The sequence below is a fragment of the Schistocerca piceifrons genome, chromosome 1 (genome assembly GCF_021461385.2).
Source record: "Schistocerca piceifrons isolate TAMUIC-IGC-003096 chromosome 1, iqSchPice1.1, whole genome shotgun sequence".
Classification (NCBI taxonomy): Eukaryota; Metazoa; Arthropoda; class Insecta; order Orthoptera; family Acrididae; genus Schistocerca; species Schistocerca piceifrons.
Window position 1 is genome coordinate 1180586347 of NC_060138.1, and position 14910 is coordinate 1180601256.

Below are 14910 nucleotides of genomic sequence, written 5' to 3' on the forward strand. Positions count from 1 at the left end.
TGAAAAAATGCAACTCATAAACACACAGACACTGCAACAATCATCTACCAAGATGTCATTAGCTCAGGTTTATCTGTTGCTAAGTGTGTTTTCAGAATCGTTTACTGTTCGAGTGGGCGCATTACCTAACTGCTCGAAATGGCGTAGTTTGTAACCTCCCCCTCACTTATCGACCTTAATGACAGTGAAAAATTAAACCGCGTGTACCTAATGGAAATTTGGGAAAAGCAATCGTCACCGAAGTTAATTTGTCGGTAAAGAGGGAGGAAAAGGTTACATCTAAATGAAAGGAAAAATGCAAATGAAACTGGTGGAAATTAAATTTGAAAAGGGGTAAAGTTAATAAAGGAAGTAAATGTGCGGCCGGTACGTTAACAATTAACTAGCGGTAATTAGATATTTGAGATTTGTGGAAAATTACGGTCGCCAGTCCTATGGACAATTACTATAGTAACTAAAAAAGAAAGGTTATTACACATATAATTAGCACTAGAAGCGTGGCAACTGAAGGTTGACACGTGTAGTGTGAAAACTGAAAGTTTGTCGGAAGTAATAGATTTCGCTACACTCTGACTTAATTTAGCAAAAGAATTAGTAAAACCGGAAAATCGGAAGTTGATTTAGTGACTGAAGTTAATAGTGAGCTTTCTTTCTGAAGCACATCGAAATTCAGTAAAATACCGTTAGTCTTGGACTATAATCATTTCAAAAGCTACTTGAATCTACGCAATTTAGAAATAATAGATTTAACTTTGAACTTGAATTAAATGATTCTGAACAATTAACAATAGTAAAATTTAGTACGTACTAAGCTGAGCTGGAGTCACAGGTAAGCTAAAATATGCAAACAAAACTCGCACTCTTAATTTGTGCTTGTGTAATCTAAATATTGTAGCCAGCTATGAATACCTTAACTGAACTTTGAAATTAAAGCAGTGAAATCGAATGCTTTTACTTTAATGCTGGCGTTTGAATTTCAACGACACTCGAGTTCATTCCGGAAAAGGAAGGGACCCTGCTTGGTAATGCAGTTGGGACAATGAGCAACAAAGGTTCATGCTAAGTTGTTGTAATTATAGTTACGAACAGTTTGAAAAGCTGAGGTCTGCTATACAGTTCTAAAACTTTACGTGCTTCCAGTCTTCCTTATTGGTTTATTCAAGGTTTGAAGCCGTCGATCGAGGAGGTGGCGACAGTCACTCATTGTCGGCCGTCGCTGTTGCAGAAGCTGGATGTTGGCGCGCCTTCTTCTCGACACGGTCACCAGGCGAAACGGGCTCTTGATGTGCGCCAGCTAATGCTTCCCGTCCGCGACACCGTGTCAGAAACTATCATAGCAAGTCGAGCGCAATTACATGCTGCCCAACCCCGAAAGCGCGGCAACTCGCGGGAGCGCCACACAACACACACCTGCTTCACTGCACCACCCCAGCCAGACTCCCTCTGCTCTGCCCGCGCTCCACGCGGCAGAGTTAACACTACCAAAGATCCTGAACACTTTGGTTCTCCACACGACCTATAGATGTAATGGTTCGATAGCATAGTTTCCCTAGGCCAGACCCAGCGTAAAAATACAAATAATCTTTACACAACAAATCAATTGTACATCGACATAAATGCATATATATACAAATAGTAAAACAATTACAGTATACAAATAGACAGAAATGACATATCTTGAGGTAACAAAACAAGAAAAAAAAATTATAGTACAGTAGATGGAAATAGGAGGATATGCATATCCGGCGTTACAAGTTCCAACTATCGAGAATTTCCGTCTCTCGAACTTCAGTTTAGCCGAAGTCGACTTCACCTACAGCGCCACAGCAGCACAACTCGGCCGTCGCTAGTTGCAGCCCTCCCTTTCCGTCTTCGCCCGGTTTTTTCCGCCGCCACCGCGGGCGGAGGCCATCTCCGGATATTTATAACAAATTGCGCCTCAGCTGCGCGCTCCGTTTCCGCCGTAACTGTTTGGCCAGCCGGCCAGAGCGGCGCACCCCGGCCGGCGCCAACTAATTCCGGCGGAGATTATTTTAACGAGTTGCGGCGGTCCCTCAAGTTGAGCCCCGTGATAAGAGCGCTCGCCCGGCCGGGCCGCCGCGTCTGAAGGGAAGCCGCCGGTGATAACCGAAGCGACGCCGACGCCGGCGCCGCCTGGCGTCCCGACGCCCCGACACTCCTCCCACCCGTCCTCGCTTCCCCTCTTTCCTCTAAGACCCATCCCCTCCACCTTCTTCCCCCTCCCCCTGCGTATCCTATTAGTGCGATGTGCACATTAAGGACGGCCCGGTCTCTTCGCAAGGATCGGGCTAGTACGCAGCCAGCTAGACGATGCACGAGAATACTAATTTCGCCAGAGCGCGCTGCAATACACTCCGTTGGCCCGGATTATGAATTTCGTTGAGATGCAGGCTTTCGTGGAATCAGATGCCGGCTTACGGATGTCGGCGCTGTGACTAGGTACTTGCACTTAATGTATGATGAAAGTTGTCCTTAATCTACAGTGGAAGAGGGATACTGAGCCATCATTCTCAAGCTCTTTCTCTAATTTCCAGTACACGCATACCAAATTCTACAGGTTTGGAGATAACTCTCAGGCTTTTTAGGTTAACAAGTTATGTTAACCTGCTCGAGATGCTCGAAAGCAGCTATATTTAACCACATATTTTGGGATAGTTCAAGCAGTAGTAGAATGCAAATAATTGTTCCTACTTCGGTGTGAGGCTTAAATAAAATCTTTTAATAATGTCCATTATTGATAGTGTTGAACACATCACTGTGTTGCACTTGAATTTAAATAGAAATAACTGTGGCCTGCCACTTACGAAACAACTGTTCATTTCCACAGTTCTCTACGCTTTTCAGGCTCATCTCGGTGTGCAGAAAATATATATCTGTTTCCATCCTACGATGCTGCTGATCCTGACTGGAAGAAAAGAAAATTTAATGCGTAGCCAACAGTGGTAGTTGTATAACAAGTTGTGAAGAAGAAGCTTTTTTTTTCCTACACCAGCGATTGTATACAATAAACTGTTTCTTCGTGTCCTCGAAGTCTTTCACGACGGAATCTCTGAATAAAATCCTGTCGATTCTCAAGCCGCGCCAATTGGGGTTTTCGACGGTTTGATAGCGTAGATTTTCCTGGCGTATCAAATACCGATGATTTTCACAGGTATGCAGCCGGGTTCCATCGTCCTGACGACAACACGATATTTCGGTGGACCATCCGGCCGCCATCTTCAGGTGAGATTGAGTGCACAATCACGCCGGAACTGAAGAGACTTCAGATTCGGCGGCTCCTTTTAACCCGCTGGTACTGGCCGTTGCACGTGCGCGAGCAACGGAAGAGCTGCCCTCTGTGAGGTGAAGAATTGCAGCGGCGCCAGCAGTGAAAACTGTCAAAAGCGAGGAATCGCAAAATTAAAATGCAGCCGGTCGGAAACCAGACCGTTGTTGTTTTATCTGTGATAAAATAGGATTCCATGTGTTGCTTAAAGGAAAACCTTTGTCTCTATTAATAATATCATGAGACAGACGTATTTCAATTGATTCTTTCAATCCACAATCCCAGTAACGGGAAGCCGAGGCAATAATTTGCGTCTCTTTGAAGAACATATTGTGCCCTTCATTAAGACAGTGTTCGGTAACGGCTGATTTTTTCAGCTGGAGCAGACGTGTATGCCGTTGATGTTCCACACATCGATCTTGAACTGTACGAATAGTCTGTCCAATGTAAGCCTTGCCGTAGTCACAGGGAATCTTGTACACCCCAGGCTTCCTCAGTCCCAAATCATCTTTCACCGATCCAAGAAGGGATCTAGTTTTGGCCAAAGGCATAAGGACGCTTTTAATATCATATTTCCTGAGCATTCTTGAAATTTTCGAAGAAATGCTTCCCACGAAGGGTAAGAAAGCAACCGATTTGGAAGTGTCCACCGTTGGTTCTCGTGGGGGTCCAAATTGAAAAGCACTAGTAATTTGGTGATCAGAATACCCATTCTGCCTGAAGACAACCTTGAGGTGATCCAACTCCTGTTTCAAGTTATCGGAATCCGAAACATTCATAAGCCCTCTTGACCAGTGTGCGTAAAACTCCCCAGCGTTGATGTTGTGGATGACAACTTGTGGCATTGAGGTAGCGGTCCGTATGCGTAGGTTTTCGGTATACACTGTGGCCGAAAGTCCCATTTTCTTTCTTATGTACTAAGACATCTAAAAATGGTAATTTGCCATCATTTTCAATTTCCATCGTAAATTTGATTCGTGGATGAAGGCAGTTAAAATTATCTAAAAATCGATGAAGAGATTCCATTCCATGTGGCCAAACGATAAAAATATCATCCACGTATCTCAAAAAACATGTTGGTTTAAGAGCAGATGTCTTAAGTGCCATATGCTCATAATCTTCCATAAAGAGATTGGCGACAATACGGGAAAGAGGACTCCCCATAGCCACACCGTCAGTTTGTTCAAAGATTTATTCATTAAATAAAAAGTACGTCGATGTCAACACATGGCGGCACAGCTCTCTAGTTTTGTCATCCAAGAGTTGACCAATTAGCAATAAAGATTCCTCCAAAGGTACCTGAGTGAAAAGTGCAACAACATCAAAGCTCACTAGAAGGTCAGATGTTCCAGGTCGCAGAGACGTCAGGCGTTGAATAAAATCGGACGAGTTGGATATGTGGTTTTCACACTTCCCAACGTGTGGGCTCAGAACAGAAGCAAGATATTTTGCCAAATTATAAGTAGGGGCGCCCAGATTACTAACGATCGGACGAAGAGGTGCCCCAGGTTTACGTACCTTGGGTAGACCATACAACCTGGGTGGTACTGCAGCCTCTGGAAGAATTTTTTAATGATATCCTCAGGCAATGAGCTCTTCTTAATAAGAGAGACGGTCTTCCGCTTTATCCGATCGGTAGAATCGCTCCGTAGCTTACGGTATGAAGAATCCTCCAACAAACAAGCCATTTTTGCCAGATAATCTTCACGAGTAAGAAGAACAGTGGCATTGCCTTTATCAGCAGGAAGAACTAAAATATCCTTATCTTCCCTCAGTGACCGAATGGCCTTCCTTTCACTACAAGAAATGTTTTTCCGTGGTGGTGGTGCTCGAAGAAGATGATGAGACACTTCCTGTCTAATTTCTTCTGCGCGATCTTCGGGAAAACGGGCGATGGCCTGCTTCACAGCATTAATAATATCGACAGTAGGCAAATGCCTCGGTGTGGGAACGAAATTCAAGCCTTCCTCCAAAACCGTCAAAGTGGCTTCGTCCAATATCTTGTCGGTAAAGTCAATGACAGTCCGGCGGCGACTGATGTCATCAGATGAGGATGGTTGTTGGCGAAGCCGATGAAATTTAGAAGATTGTTTCTTCACAGTATTCTTCTGCGTGGACTCCGAATTGGCCCATGAGGCTTCGTCAACCCAATTCCAGGATGCAGAAGACAGACGTGAAGAAAGTTCCAAATCTTTGGATACTGTTTCCGATACCTTGAAACAGGAGTTGGATCACCTCAAGGTTGTCTTCAGGCAGAATGGGTATTCTGATCACCAAATTACTCGTGCTTTTCAATTTGGACCCCCACGAGAACCAACGGTGGACACTTCCAAATCGGTTGCTTTCTTACCCTTCGTGGGAAGCATTTCTTCGAAAATTTCAAGAATGCTCAGGAAATATGATATTAAAAGCGTCCTTATGCCTTTGGCCAAAACTAGATCCCTTCTTGGATCGGTGAAAGATGATTTGGGACTGAGGAAGCCTGGGGTGTACAAGATTCCCTGTGACTACGGCAAGGCTTACATTGGACAGACTATTCGTACAGTTCAAGATCGATGTGTGGAACATCAACGGCATACACGTCTGCTCCAGCTGAAAAAATCAGCCGTTACCGAACACTGTCTTAATGAAGGGCACAATATGTTCTTCAAAGAGACGCAAATTATTGCCTCGGCTTCCCCTTACTGGGACTGTGTATTGAAAGAATCAATTGAAATACGTCTGTCTCATTATATTATTAATAGAGACAAAGGTTTTCCTTTAAGCAACACATGGAATCCTATTTTATCACAGATAAAACAACAACGGTCTGGTTTCCGACCGGCTGCATTTTAATTTTGCGATTCCTCGCTTTTGACAGTTTTCACCGCTGGCGCCGCTGCAATTCTTCGCCTCACAGAGGGCAGCTCTTCCGTTGCTCGCGCACGCGCAACGGCCAGTACCCGCGGTATAAAGGAGCCGCCGAATCTGAAGTCTCTTCAGTTCCGGCGTGATTGTGCACTCAATCTCACCTGAAGATGGCGGCCAGATGGTCCGCCAAAATATCGTGTTGTCGTCAGGACGATGGAACCCGGCTGCATATCCGTGAAAATCATCGGTTTTCGACGGTTGTCTCCGCCATCGTCGTCAGGAGTAAAAATTACTGACTGCCCGCGCCGGCTCGGCTTTCCACTTATATTAGGTAGGATTGCAGCATCTGGCGCCAACCAAAGGGGCCAAATCACTTGAAACTCGAGAAGATCTGTTTCTTCGTGTCATACTGTCCGTGACCAGCATCATGCTAAGAAACGAAATACGTAACTTTTACATGTCCCATCTGAATATTGGCCTTAAAATGCTCGAAAACTAGTTTACGGAAATAAACAAACGTTTTGTATGCGACTAGTAGCATTTATCGGCGCTTTTATCCTCCTTTTATGCATTTCATGATTTTGTTTCTAGTTCTCCACAGCGTCATTACTGTAGAAAGCCATTGACAGAGTTCCAGAAATAGTTAAAAGTCATTGATATAAATATCACTAATGGAGGACTCTGCTGTTCAACATAAATGTTCAAGTGTGTATAAACTCCTAAGGGACCAAACTGCTGAATTCATCGGTCCCTAGACTTACACACGACTTAAAATAACATAAACCAACTTATGCTAAGATCAACACACACACCCATGCCCGAGGGAGGACTCGAACCTCCGGCAGGAGGGGCCGTGCAATCCGTGACATGGCTCCTAAGACAACGCGTCCACTTCGCGCGGCGCTGTTCAACATAATCTGAAGATACGTTAAGCACTGTTTGCTGCACCAATCCACAATGGCGTGGAGTAAAATGTTCAGTTAACAACGGGCGATGGCTACAGAATTTTTTTTAAAAAAAAAAAGACAAAGAAAAACGTATATCGCAAAAAATGAAGTGAAACTTCGTGGCTGCTCCGGCACGCCATGTAGTAACAAGATAGAGTGTATACAAAACTTTTAATTGTTTTATGAATAGGATGTGGCACGGGATATAAAGGATTAGTAAATTTTTTAGACACAGATTTTGCACTTACAACAATGACGACTTTATATCTGTGTTTAACTACTAACCACATAGTCAGAAGCATAGGCCCTCACATCTTTTACTCCAGCTTTTTCAAAACAACTTACAATGCGGCGTACACAGAAATTTCAGTCAGTTTTCGCATGATGATGATGATGAAGCCCATACTTCTTTACAGAGCGTAGGGGAACGACACGGGAGACCCGCGCCGCCTTACTAGGCAAGGTCCTAGTGGAGGTGGTTTGCCATTGTCTTCCTCAGACCATAATGGGGATGAATGATGATGAAGATGACGACACAACAACACCCAGTCATCTCGAGGCAGGAAAAATCCCTGACCTAAGTTTTCACATAGTAAAGTAAAATTCACAGTTTATGTTCCGTATTAATTATCACAGGGAGTCGGTGTGATGTTCGAATAAATCACGATGTAATAGCGCTCTCCTAATGTTACTGCTTCATGTTTTTGACTCTTTGATGTATTTCGGTATCTTCTTCTTCCAGTCGTTTCTGCGATGATCTCGAAATATCTACTGTCTTTCATGGTTCTGGGGTTCTTTTCCAAGGTCTTCGCCACTTGCACTATCAGTGCCGCGTACATCTTCGAAGTAATAGTAATTATGGCAACAATCGTGCAGTAATCTAATCGTCTTCCAGAATGTTCTAAGTTCTACCTACCTCTCTTTGTAAGTGTACAGGGTTTTCAGTCTCATGAGACTGCCCTTGATATCTACTAGTTTCTCTTCTTTCCGCCACAAATAAAACTATTCTTCTTTCCACAAACAAATTAAATCTTCGAAAATTTACTCCGTGCTCGCTGCCGACACGTCAATTCTTACCACTGGTAGACTCTCTGTTTATCCAAATTTCATGTCCTCGTCTTTCAAATTCCACTTTTCACTAGTTGCTGTTGAGAAACTCTTCTTCTTGTTGACTACAACTGCCTTTTCTACCAATATATGGAAATTCAAAAGTAATGACAAACATTATTTTTCCTGAAAGTACGATTACTTTATATGGAATCACAATGCACCATATTGTTCATAATTGTTTTGGATGTTGTAGTTATTGCGATCTTCAGTCAGAAGACTGGTTTGATGTAACTGCCCATGCTACTCTATCCTGTACCAGCTTCTTCATCTCCAAGTAACTACCGCAACATACATCCCTCTGAATCTGCTTATTGTATTCGTCTTTTGGTCTTCCTCTACGATTTTTACCCCTCACGCTTCGCTCCAGTACTAAATTGATGATCCCTTGATGGCTCAGAAGCTGTCCTACCAACCGATCCCTTCTTTTAATCGTAGTCAGGTTGTAAAACAAGTTTCTCTTCTTCCCAATTCTATTTAGTACCTTCTCATTAGTTACATAATCTACCCACCTAAACTTCAGCATTCTTCTATAGCACCACAGTTCAAAAGTTCCTATTCTCCTCTTGTCTAAACTGTTTATCGTGCTTGTTTCACTTCCATAAATGGGCACACTCCATATAAATACTTTCAGAAAGGACTTTCTGACACTTAGCTCTATACACAATGTTAACAAATTTCTCTTCTTCAGAAGTTCTTTTCTTACAATTGGCAATCTGCACTTTATATCCTCCCTACTTTGACCATCATCAATTATTTCGCCTCAAAAATAGCAAAACTCATTTACTACTTCAAGTGCCACCTTTCCTAATCCAATCCCCTATTCATTACCTGATTTAATTCGGCTACATTCCGCTATCCTTGATTTGATTTTGTTGATTTTAATCCTCATTTCAATACACTGTCCAATCCGTTCAACTGCTCTTCCCAGACCTTTGCTGCCTCAGCCAGAATTTCAGTGTCATCGGCAAACCTCAAGCTTTTGTTTCTTCTCCTTGGACTTTAATTCATTCCCCAATTTTTTCTTTTGTTTTCTTTGCTGTTTTCTCAATATACAGATGGAATAACATCGGGGATAGGCTACAACGTGTCTCACTCCCTTCTCAACCTCTGCTATCCTTTTATGCCCCTAGCTGTAATATCTGCCATCTGGTTTCCGTACAAATTGTAAATAGCTCCCGGTATTTTATCCCTGCCACCTTTAGAATTTGAAAGAGAGTGTTCCAGTCAACATTGTCAAAAGCTTTCTCTAAGTCTACAAATGCTATAAACATGGGTTTGTGTTTCCTTAATCTTCTATGAGAATTTGTAGGGTCAATATTGCGTCGCGTGCTCCTACATTTCTCCGGAATCCAAAGTGATCTTCCCCGAGGTCGGCTACTATCAGTTTTTCCATTCCTCTGTAAAGGTTTCGTATTAGTGTTTTGTATCTGTGGCTTATTAAACTGATAATTCGATAATTTTCTCACCCGTCAACACCTGTATCTTTGAAATTCGGATTATTAAGTTCTTCCCGATGTTACAGGGTATTTCGCTTGTCTCATACATCTTACTGTCCAGGTGGAAGGGTTTTGTCAAGGCGGGGTCTCCCAAGGCTATCAGCAGCTTCAACGGAATGTTGTCTACTCCGGAGCCTTGGTCCGAATTAAGACTTTCAGTACTTCGGATAAAATAAAATAAACTATTTTTAGCGTTATCTCCGTTAAACGTGACTGTCTTATGCCACAGTACTCTGAGGGCCTGCATGGCCGCATGATACCTCTCTACAGGTCGACTTCAGAGCCAACATGTTGCTACATCAATAACCTCTCCATCATCCACGTGCTGCTTTCTGCAGAACGCATCCTTGTTGGGACGATTAAAAATTCTCTATTGGGCCTGATCGATTAAAAGACATCTGTCTAAAAGTTTAAACAGAAGGAAATCGGTAGGCGCGAGATCTAGGCTATAGGGCTGATGAGAAAGAACAGTGCAGTGATGTTTTGTGAGCTCCTCTTGGGGCGCAGACTTGCGTGAGGCCTTGAGAAGGAGAATGTCTGCATGTTTGTGGTGACGGGAACGCTGAAGGCGTTTCTTCAGTTTCCTGAGGACAGCACAATGCACTTCAATGTTGAACATGAGGCAGGACTAAAACAGAATAACATCTTCACAGTCGCATAATATCCTCGCCATGACTTTAACATGTTTAAAGCTTTTCTTCGGAGGCGAACGTTGCTGTAGTCATAGCTGTAAGCAACCGGCGCGTGGGATCGGACAGGTTTGAGCGACCTTGTTGCGGTGATGTCAGACTCATCGCCCAACTACTCACCGTGCTTTTGTTCACTGCCGGAGTCCGTACACATTCTGCAAGCGCCTATAAATAAATACGATGCTCTGGTTTTCCGCCAAAAGAAACTCAGTGTCAGCTTGTAAGGTACATGTGTTGTGCTGTAGGGCTGTCTGTATGGTTGTAAATCAAGAAAACATTTCGTACCCTCCGATGGCGACGTACGAAGTGTGATCATTTTCAGTGAGAGCTCTCTGCCTGGAACGCACATCCGTTAAAAACGCTATTTTGAAGGCTAAGTATATCGCCGCCACCTGTCGGAGTTTCTGAAACTATAGGGGCTAAAGTGGGAACATTCTACGACGTCCCACTATAAATTTTCCGAGAAAAAGATATATTGTATTAGTTATTGAACACGCCTTCTACATATCAGTACATAGATAATAATAACTGGTAAGTTAGATAACAATTCCTCAGTACATGTCCACACTTATAAAACTGGAACATAAATAAAGGAAATTTAAATGAAAGAAGAAAGTGAATGAAGGTATGCGGTTTTCCATTGCATTCGTATGGAATATTAAGCTGGTGGGGAGGTTGTTGCTTAATCTTATCTATCACAGATATTCTGGTGCTCTCCGACTGCCTAGCATAATAAATGAAGTTTTACCTCTTTCTTAACTCACCTATTCAATTTAACCCATTTTCACAGTAATGAGCTAGTAGTCTCATTTGAGTAAGCGTAATGTAGCTAACTTAAATCACAATTTTCCCCTTACGCGTTAGAGGTACGAAGTTTCCTGTATCCCCGTTGTCTATAAATGAACACGTGTGTCTACAACTAATTTCAGTGTGACTATCGTCGTATTGAAACATCGTTGGAATGTCCGCCCCCGGTAGCTGAATGGTCAGCGCGACGGACTGTCAATCCTAAGGGCCCGGGTTTTTTTCCCGGCTGGGTCGGAGATTTTCTTCGCTCAGGGACTGGGTGCTCCGTTGTCCTAATCATCATCATTTCATCCCCATCGACGCGCAAGTCGCCGAAGTGGCGTCAAATCGAAAGACTTGCACCAGGCGAGCGGTCTACCCGACGGGAGACCCTCGTCACACGATATTGTTATTACCGTTGGAATGCGTCATTTATAAGAGTACCATATCCTGCATAAATTCGAATATTTTTTTGCGTATTTTATTATTTGTTTGAGGTATTCCCTAGGCAACGTGCGTCTGTTGGAGTTAGTTAGCATATAACACGTCCGGGGGTGCAATTGGTGGGGGACCCTTAAACCGTTCTCGCTTTGACCTTGCGCCCTGTCCACTCCAAGTACCTAGTTCTCCCGTGGCGGTCGTATTATTTCTGCTGCACACTGCTGATGGATTGCCTGAAATTATGTTTATAAATACCCTAGCGGGTTTCGGAGAGCCACTCAACACTAAACTCAACACAGTCCTACGTCTGGTATGAACAATTATATTCTGAGACGATAAGAAAATCGCTGGTGGCGCTGTTTACACACCAGGTCCTGAGTGTTGACGCCAATTAACATTCTATTTAATCTGGTGAGGTCGTAATTATCATTCCCTTATTACTGTACAGTATTTTTGACGATGTTAATATCTGTCACTATTGTACTTCGCTCCGACACACTTATTTCACAGTCTTTCTCTGGCAGAACCTTCGATGGTAGATACACAGGCAATGATAATGATTATCTGTCGACAATTATCTCTTAGACGACCGTACGCGTAATCGACACGACGCGGGTGATTGTTGATGTTGCGGAAGCCGAATGATGGAAAGAAAGTTCTTACGCTCGTCACGTACACACAGAAATCTCGTACCAGTCCTTCTTGACACTTGTAAGAATATAACAATGTTCGTAAGAGTTAATTTACAGTTCAAAGTTCTCACTCGTACGAGCGTGCGCGAAACCGTCGCGAAGCGGCTAATTGATTATTATGCGGAAACGCGATGACCGAACGCATGTTCTCACGCTCGCTACAAGACACTGGCACTTCACTGTTTTCCTTTGCGATAAACTATTTTCTCGATCCACATTAGTTTCACTCTGGGACTCCGAACACGCCGCGGATGGTTTATACTGTACGGTACGATGCGCAAACGGGCGGGTACTCAAATACGTTATCGGCGGCACTGCTCATACTTAATTACTACGCACTTTTCGCTAAATCCACTTTCATATCTCATTACTACACAATAATAGCACATACAGCGACACCTGAACTTCCATAATAATGCTTGCAGAGCAACGCACAACACAATATGGCAGCTCCGTGTCCCATACTCGACTGTGCAATGCAGCCGTTCGCAAAGATACTCCGCAACCAAGGCAGAGATATGACAATACGCTTACAAGCAGACATCCCTACATCACATCAGGTGCTACACCGAAACACGAACATCACGCTATGTGCCAAGCGGGATCTCGGAGCACTATCCAAGGGTCTTCAAGGAAGAGACAAGTTTGTAATCTCAATGAGTATTCAGATAAAAACTCTTGCAAAGTTTTTAGTTTTCAAATGATGTCCAGTATCCACTCAATATAAAAGCCTGTACGAAAGAAAATAATAAATATTTTGGCAGAAGTAATCGTTGAAACTCATTTTGGAAAATTGATTATTAAGTAATTAATTAAGTAATATCTTCCGAAGGAACCCCTGTCAAGAACTTACGTTTCCGTCACCCAGAATCTTACCGCTCTCTAGTTGTGAAGTTAGCTCCCCTCCTCTTCATCTGCGTTTTCTAGTAAGACAAAGAAGCTGCTGTTTATTGTTTGTGTCTGCTAAATTTTCAGAGCAGTAGCTGAAACTAATTTCATGATACTTCTCGCCTTCCAGCAGGTAGCTTTGGGACCCACATTTTATCTCAGGTTTATTGACTAAACTGGGATATCGAATGTGACTAATAACTTAGAAGAGGATTATACTTTGACAGAGATTCTCGCTGACTGGATGGATGGATAGATGGAGAGAGAGAGAGAGAGAGAGAGAGAGAGAGAGAGACCGAGAGAGACCTGGACCACAGATGGCGGGCGCTGGCCGCCAGAGTTTGCGGCAGAAGAATAAGGGGCGGATTTCCGGTGGCAGTGCGGCCGCGTCCGCTGCCCTGATATATCGCGTTCTCTGATTGGATTCTTTGTGCGTGTAAAAAGCGCCGGCCTGATTGAAACTCGCTGCCTTCTGGAAGCGTTCCAGGTCGCGTCCCGCGGATGACTTAGCGCCGCTCGAGGGCCGCGGGCTTCGCCACAGCCCCAGGCGCCGCCGCCTCCACCGCCCCCCGGAGGCCGTATCCAGTCATCCGCCTCCGCGACGCAACTGCACTCAGGGGACGCCGGGCTTTCGCAGCCCGAGTGCTGCCGGCTTGCTTATTTCCTCCGACAGCGCTCGTCCCGGAATGGAGAGCATTCTCCAGATCCCAGAGATGGGGCCGAGTAGGCTCAAAACAAGAACATCCGGCGAAGTTACTCTGGGAGAAAATACACGAAAGTAATTACTCTGGAAACTGCGGAATTTATGGAAGTGTACGTTTGGAACACAGTTCTCCATTTTAGTCAATAATGGGCTGTGTAAAGAGACTTGGAGCGTTTGAGATGTGCTGTGGAAGAATGCTGAAAATTAGGGGAACTGATACGCAATGAAAGGGTTCTCCACAGAATGGGCAAAATGTAATTTATGGAAAACACTAACAAGAAGCACGGAAGACCGCATAGAAAGACATCAAGGAATAAGCTCTACGGTAGTATAGAAAACTGTAAGGGAAAAAAACTGCAAAGGTAGACAGAGATTTGAATGCATCCACCAAAAAAATGTGGACGTAGGGTACAGATGCTATCTGAAATGAAAAGCTTGGCGCAATGATGCTGCATCGAACTGGTGAAAAGAGTGATGGAGAGAAATGAACACTCAAAAATCATAAAACGTTTACACATTACCTTCCAGCTAATTTACCGAAGACATACAGAAAATCCCTATAGCTGTAGCAGCACACAAACCTTACAATAACCCTACACAACTAATGCAGTTTCAGATGAATAGTCACAATAAACTAACTGTGCTCAGGTTACAGTTTTACACTTAAAACAGAAGACAACCAATAGTTTTGTTAAGGATTTACATAAATAAAACACTACCCTCTGAAAGTAACACTTACATTGAAAGTTATCCATCCAACCACTTTACAGATGACATGCTGACAATCCCTGTAACATGTAGCGACATACCAACCTGTACAATTCACACATAAAACTAACGCACACGGGAGTGCAAATGCGACTTCCGACTCTTTTCTTCGCCATGATGAATCTCGAGCTGTGACGTCACCTGGCAGCTACTGCAGTTTCTTTACAACGGTGTCGCTCAGTATTTCAATCGAAGGCGTGCATGTGAGTTCGTGTTACACGTTAGTTTGTGTATAATTCTTGTCCTGCCGAGTG